We start from the raw sequence: 7,893 nt of genomic DNA, 5'->3' as shown, positions 1-7,893 counted from the left end.
GCACAATTAAGTGTTTTGGAATTATTATTCTTTGCAATGTTATCCATAAATTATTATGATCAACACAGTTTAATGCCTTTGTGTAGTCAATAGAATACAGGTAAACATCTTCCTTGTGTTTGTTTTCAGCCAAGACCCATCTGAAATCAACAATGATATCACTTGTTCCATGCTTTCTTATGAAACTGGCTTGAATTTCTGACAGTTCCCTGCCTATATACTGCTGCAACCATTTTTAAATTACTTTCATCAAAATTTTACTTGTGTGTGACATTAATGGTATTGTTCGATAATTTCCACATTCTGTTGGATCACCTTTTTATGGAGTGGGCACAAATATGGATCATTTACAGTTGGTGGGTGTAGTAGTTAAGTTGTGTGTCAACTTGGCTGGGCCTGGTTTTGAGTGGCTGGAGAGTTAGATGTAGTTATTTCTCATGATGAGTGAGACTAGTAATCAGCTCCATGGTGGAATCTACTGGAGCAGCTGAGTAGCTGCCTTAGGGATGTGGTCTGCTTCCAATATATAAGAAGAAGCATTTAGAAACATCTTCAGAGCTTTTGGCACATTTGGACCTTGCATTTGGCTGAGTCTCCATCTCATTGGCCTGAAATGTTGTCTGCCAATCTTTGGACTATTAATGGACTTGAATTGGTGCTCTACCATGTTGCTTTATAATTTTAGGACTGTGCCATTTTATTTTTCAACTCTGCATTTGTCAGCTTCAGCAGCCAGCACTGCCTGAGCTAAGAGAGGCCACCAGCTTTAGTGGGCCAGGAGCAAGAGGCAGAGGTGAAATCAAAGGTCGAGGGCCTTTCACCCAGTTCCTATAGCTGACACTTTGAACTTGGACTTCTAGCCTCCCAAACTGTAAGAGAATACACTTCTGTTTGTTAAAGCCACCCATTTGTGGTATTTTCTATTAGAGCAACTCTACAGAACCAAAATAGTTAGATAGATAGCTGTCTTCCAAATTTCTTGGCATAAATGAATGAGGACTTCTACCATTGCATCCATTTGTTGAAACATCTCCATGGGTATTCTGTCAATTCCTGGGGTTCTGTTTCCTGACAATTTCTTCAACATAGCTGAGACTTCTTCCTTCAGTACCATTGGTTCTTGATATTATCCTGCCTTCCAAAATTGTTGAACATCAACCAATTCTTTCTGGTGCAATGACTCTTGTGTTTTCTTTCCATCTTCTTTTGGTGCTTCTTGCCTCAAGCAATATTTTATCCACAGATATTGGACAACTCAAGGCTTGAATGTTTTCTTCAGTTCTTTCAGCTTTAGAAATACAAAGTGTATTCTTCCTTTTGTTTTTCTAAGTCCAGGTCTTAGCACATTTCATTATAACACTTCACTTTGTCTTATAGGGCTGCCTTTTGAAATCTTCTGTTCAGCTCTTTTACATCATCATTTGTTCCACTCACTTTAGCTGCTTTCTATTCAAAACCAAATTTCAGAGTCTCTTCTGACATCCATTTTGATCTTTTCTTTCTCCTCTCTGCTTTTAATGACCTTTTTTGCCTTCTTCATGTATGATGTTCTTGATGTCATCCTGTATCTCATCTAGCCTTCAGTCATGGGTGTTCATTGTGTCAAATATATTCTTCAGATAGTCTCTAAGTTTAGGTGGGATATACTCATGGTTGTATTTTAGCTCCAGTGGATTTGTTTTAATTTTCTTTAGCTTCAAAGTTAAACTTGCATATAAGCAATTGATGGCCTATTCTACAGTTGGCCCCGGGCCTTGTTCTAACTGATGATATTGAGCTTCTCCATCATCTTTTTACACAGATACAGATGATTTGATAAGTGTGGTGTGTCAACTTAGCTAGGTCTGGTTGAGTGGCTGGGCAGCTGGATGTAGTATTCCCTATGATGAGACTAGTAATCAACTCAATAGTGGAATCTACTGTGAGCATCTGAGTAGCTGCCTTTGGGTATATGGTCTGCTTCCTGTATATAAGAACCAGCTTTTGGAATGATCTTTAGCTTATGGCACACTTGAACCCTGCATGTAACTGAGTCGTTGTTCAGCAGCCTGCCTTGCTCTGCTGATCCTGGGACTTTCAATGGACTTGGATCAATGGCCTTCCATGTGGTTTGGTAACATCAGGACTGTGCCATTTTACTTGTCAACCTTCTGCTTGTTAGCCTCAGCAGTCAGTAGCTGCCTGAGTGAAGAAATGCCTCTAGCTTCAATGGGCTGAGAGCAAGAGGCAGAGCTGGAGCCCAAAGTTGAGTGGCTTTCACCCAGCCCCTAGAGCCTACCACTTTGAACTCAGACTTCTAGCCTCCTGAACTGTAAGAGAATAAACTCCTGTTTGTTCAGGCCATCCCATTTGTGGTATATATTTTTGTCAGAGCAGCACTAGGTAACAAGAACAATAACTGTGCATTCTATTTGGTGAGGTCCATGTGTAGACCTGCCATTTATGTTGTTGAAAAAAAAAAAGTATTTGCAAAGAATAAGTCACTGGTCTTGCATAACTCTATCATATGATCTCCAACATCATTCTATCTCCGAGGCCATATTTCCCAACTACTGATGCTTCTTTATTTCCAACTTTTGCATTCCAATCATCAGTAATTATCAATGCATCTTGATTGCATGTTTGGTTAATTTCAGAGACACAAGTTGGTGAAACTCTTCAATTTCTTCAACTGTGGCCTTAGTGGTAGGTGTGTACATTTGAATAACAATAGTATTAACTGGTCTTCCTTACAGGCATATGGATATCATGCTGTCACTGACAGCTTTGTACTTCTGGATAGATCTTTAAATGTTTTTTGTTGATGATGAATGTGACACAATTCTTTATGTTGGGATCAGGCTTCTGAAATTCAAAGGGTAACTTTCTCCTTCTCAAATAGAAAATAAAGTTTTAACAGGAGTTTCTCAAAACATGAAAACACTCTGCTAAGAGCTTCATTCACACTCCACTACTATGTGTAGAAAGCAATATTATCTCCAATTAATTGATGAGAAAAATTAGGAACAGAGAGGTTAGATAAATTACTCAAGTACACAGAGCTAATAAGGTTAGAAAATGGTATTCCTGAAACCAAAGCCTGTGCTCTGAACAACATAAACTGCCTCTCAACTTCTGTTCAGCAGTTTTGGTCACACCTGCTGTGTTCAGATAGAAAAATTTAAATTTACTATGTTGTTGTTGTTGTTGTTATGTGCCGTCGAGTCGGACCTGACTCACAGCATCCCCTCGTTGGGTTTCCGAGGCAGTATCACTACGGAAGTAGATTGCCCAACCTTCCTTCCAAAGAGTGGCTGGTGGGTTTGAACTGCCAGCCTTCTGGTAAGCAGTCAAGTATAACCACATCAAAAAAGATAAATAGAACTTAACACTCAAATTGAAAAATCACAAAAATACACTTTTTTTTTTAGTCTCCAAATTAAATAAAGTGACCCTCTTTCATTTATCCCTTCATCATAGCACTCATCACTTTGCACTGAGATTACCTCATAACTTGTCTTTCTCATTTTACCAAACAATAGGAATCTAGAGACCAGTGAACTGAGAAACTTATTCACCTATAATGGTTGGTAGTATATTGGGCATCACTGCGTAAATGATTATTGACTGAATAAGGTGAATCATTACCCCTGAGATCTACAAATTTACCAGCATTTTAGGATTTTTTTCAACAATTTTAATCTGTGACAAGCTGGGGAGCCTGTGGCATACCATCCATCCAGCAGTACGGCCATCTATCCATTGACACTTTCAAGAAATCATGATCCTTTCCTCTCTTGTGTGGTTAACTTCTCATGAAAAAAAAATAATTGCAGTGGAAGTTAGGGGACAAAAGTTGTCAGATACATTGAGGCCTCCCTCAGCACACACATAAGAAACAGTCTTTCTTTACAACTTGGACAATAGGGTATGGGTGCTGTGTGCCTGCAGCCATCAAAGCATCTCTCTCATAATCTCTGCAAAAGCTCTTTGAAAAGCAAAGAAGATACAGAGCCGCAAGGCTCACCATCACATCACAGACCGATGTGAAGTATAACTACCAGCCTCCTGAAATAAGTTCATCAGCTCTGAAAAGAACAAACGAGACTTGACAACATTCTTGTCAAGAGAATTGATAGGAAAGGCCAGGGCTTTGCCACATGAGTACACACTGATTGTTGCTTGGGGTTTAGAGAATGATGAGCAAGTTGAGACTCTTTGCTGGGAATGTTAGCCATGAACATTCACACACAAAAAAAGGGTGATTAGAGGAGAAAAGTTGTGCAATCTTAGACTCCATTGTACCTAAGAAGAAGCTAACTTTTTCTCTCTGATTTTTTAAAGCTGATCTAAAAGGAGGAAGAAGAAAAAGAAAGGGGAAATTCTGCACATTTTTTCTTTCATTGGTTATGTTTCAATGCCAAAGAGAAAATGTGATGAAAATGCCAAAGAAAAGGACTGTGGAATCTATAGCTTTCATTATGTTTATATAGAGATTATGCTTCTGGTTGTTAACAGCCTCCAGAAGGTAAGCAAGTGCTATATCTATGCATTTAAAATAGAGGAGAGAAGGCACAGTTCCCATTTTTTAGTTGAGTGAAATGATTTGGGGGCTGAATATAACTTCCTTTAGCATATAATAAAAACTTTACAAGAAGCTAGTCTATAACTCAGAGCTCCTTTACTTTGTATCTCTTTCCTTTCTGAAACGTCTACATGACAGAAAACTACATTCCAACAGTTTTGATTTTTGCTCTTTAAGATTTTAATCTGAAATTGTAATGGGATTAGAATCTTGAAAAGGGTTAGTAGAGAAAAATTCTTCCTCTTGTCCTTCTCCATTCTGAATATGCTCACATGCTACCCCCACCTATGCCCCCCACCCCTCCACTACACACATGAGCCCACATTAGCTCATAGGCACACATACAGATATTATTTCATGCCTGAGTATAAAGAGTTTAGGTTCAATGCACTCAGAGAGAGTACAACATAATGTGTTCCTTTTCTCAGAGTTGCAAATAAATCAAGTTGAGAAACACAAAGAAAATCCAGATATGAATAAATTACTCCAAATTACTCCATTTACAATACCTCCAATATTATTGCATCAAGAATGCATCAACTGTACTATATTGGTTAAATGAATTATGACATAGTCACGAAATGGACTACTATTGAGGTCATTAATAACAGTGTCCTAGAAGAATATACAATGGCTTTCAAAGATGCCAATGATATATTGTCAGCTGACCAAAGCAGACTATAAAACAATATCTACAGTTTATTACCAATTTTGAAACTGTAAAATATGATTATGGTACTATTTGTTTCATGTGTATCTAATAGCAAGAAAAGAAATAGCTGGTTTAACCTGAAGCTGTAAAAAGTATACATTTTGAAAAAATATTATTATTCACAAAAATGTTAAATGTGGCTGCTTTGGGTGGTAGAATGTTCTTCCTTTTGCTTATCTACTAAACTAAGGAAGTGAATAGATCAAGAAATTAAAAAACATTAAACCCAGATTATCTATCCTTTTCCAAAATCAGTAAATTGAAAGAATTTTGAAAAACAACTTCACAACAAATAAGTTATCATTGGATATTTTTTCAAGTGAGCTACTTTTCAGTAAGTCACTAGATATTTCTTATTAATCTCATCTACCTTATATGGTAGGAGCTCTGGTGGCATAGTGCCTAAGGCATTTGGCTGCTAACCAGAAGGCTGGCCATTCAAACCCACCAGCCACTCCTCAGAAGGAAGGTTGAGCAATATACTTCCATAGTGATATCACCTTGGAAACCCAAGGAGGGGTCGCTATGAGTTGGATCTGACTCAACGGCAATGAGTTTGGTTTGGGTTTTGGACCTTAATATGGTAAAGTTATCAAATACATAACTAAGCCAAAGTCCTATTAATCACCATCAAAACAACTATTCAAATAGATAACCGAAAATATTGAACTTTCTGTTATTTGAAATAAGAATATTTAATGAAAATTTGAAATAAGAATATTTAACAAAATATGTATCAAATGAAAATCAGTGAAAACTCATCCCCTGACAGCCTATCTCCATGTTTCTGCTCCACTGTGGATACTTTTAAATGAAAGTAATTTACAAATCACATGAAACACAGTGCATAAAGGTAAATGTTTTTAATGGCTCAACAAATTTCCATTTCTTCTTCTTTCATAAGCAGGCTACATCCCCATCAGCTTTGGGAATAATCTACTGCTATTCTCTGGTAAGCACTGTCAACCCTGGAATAACTAAAAATGACAAATATAGCTGGAGAGAAGCATTATTGGACACCAAGTTCTCAAACTTCCTTTCCTTTCAAACCCAAGACAGGATTTAAGTTAGTACTCCTACCCATTTGGTATTTAGTAGGCTCCAAAAGCCAAGTATTTCATAATGATAAACCATCAAAACAAAGATGGTCACAGTTATCGTGTATTGAGCCTTTATTCTTGGTTAAGTACTTTATATATCTTACATACAAAACTTCCACAATGATTCTGGTATAGTTTTATAAGTCTTTAGTAAAGAGTAAAGATAAAACTAAAACCTAAGGTTGTGCATTATTTGATTTTACCCATGACCAACTACCCTAGATCCCAACAGTAGAATCTGAATCAAGGCAGGTTTGTCTGACTTAGAATCTATTCACTCAACAGTGATTTTATACTTCCCTGTACTTGTGGTTGGCTGTGGAAAACAGAGAACTGGTCAGTAAGTAATCCTCCAAAGTGCCCTTTAACTTTAATTAATGATTATCCCTTAATGTGAAGATGAAGGTACACAGACGTGATTGAAGCACATTCAAATGACCATCAACAGGCCTAAACTAAAATTAAACTTGAAGAGTCCATAATGATTATCTAACTAATTTTTCTGGTACTAATCCTTCATAAGAGTTGCTGGGTAGTGCAAACCTTTAACATGCTCAGTTGCTACAAAAAAAAAAAAAAGTTTGAGGTTTGAGTTTAACCAGAGGTTCCTCATAAGAAGATCCTGTTGATCTATTTCCAAAAACCCAACCACTGAAAACTCTATAGACTACAGTTCTATTGCAACACACGCAGGGTCACCATGAGTTGGAACTGAGTTGATGGCCATTCCATCATACATAGGTTCAAAGTAAATATTATAGTTCTGTCTTAAAAACAGAATACATGTCACACATGGGTACTAGGTGAAGACATTATAATTAGCAATTAACTTCTTGTTGTGAGGTTGTTTTTCAAAAATCTTCAAATTTACTGATTTTGGAAAAGGATAGGTAAATTTACATATTTACATTTAAAGTGGATGCAATATAGATATAGCTGATTACACTTTGGAGGAAAGGAAAGAAAAAGCAGGAAATAAGATGAGAGGAAGAAAAGAAAAAGAGTTAGGTTTATTTGTACATTATTGCTTTCCTCTGCTTACAGCATCCAATTCATTAAAGTTTCTGAGACATAATTTTTTTTTTGTAAAGTTTGCAGTGTCTAAAGTGTAAAATAAATCAACACAGATGTAACAAAACAAGTCAGAAAATGAGGAAAAAATGACATCTTTCAAGATCAACTGTTCCACAGAGTGCAGAACAAGCTAGCAGTCTGCAGAACATCATACATTAACCAGGATAAGCACTAAAAGAAAAAATAAATAAATAAATTCTGACAGTCAATGCATATCAGAGTTAGGAGGGAAAACAATCAGTCCTCTCTGGGGACTGATATGTTGTGATATCTCTGTAGGTAGAAATTTCTAAATTATATCCAAAGGTCTTATTTTATTGTATCTAACGTGGTACATAAGAATCTATGGTGATGCAGAGCACAAGGCATTTGACTGCTAACCAGAATGTTGGAGGTTCAAACCCACAAGCTGCTCCATGGAAGGAAGATGGAACAAATTACTT

The sequence above is a fragment of the Orycteropus afer genome, unplaced genomic scaffold (genome assembly GCF_000298275.1).
Source record: "Orycteropus afer afer isolate SDZICR_OR568_19922 unplaced genomic scaffold, OryAfe1.0 scaffold00216, whole genome shotgun sequence".
Taxonomy (NCBI): Eukaryota; Metazoa; Chordata; class Mammalia; order Tubulidentata; family Orycteropodidae; genus Orycteropus; species Orycteropus afer.
The sequence above is the reverse complement of the archived record's forward strand: the minus strand, read 5'-3'. Positions refer to the sequence as shown.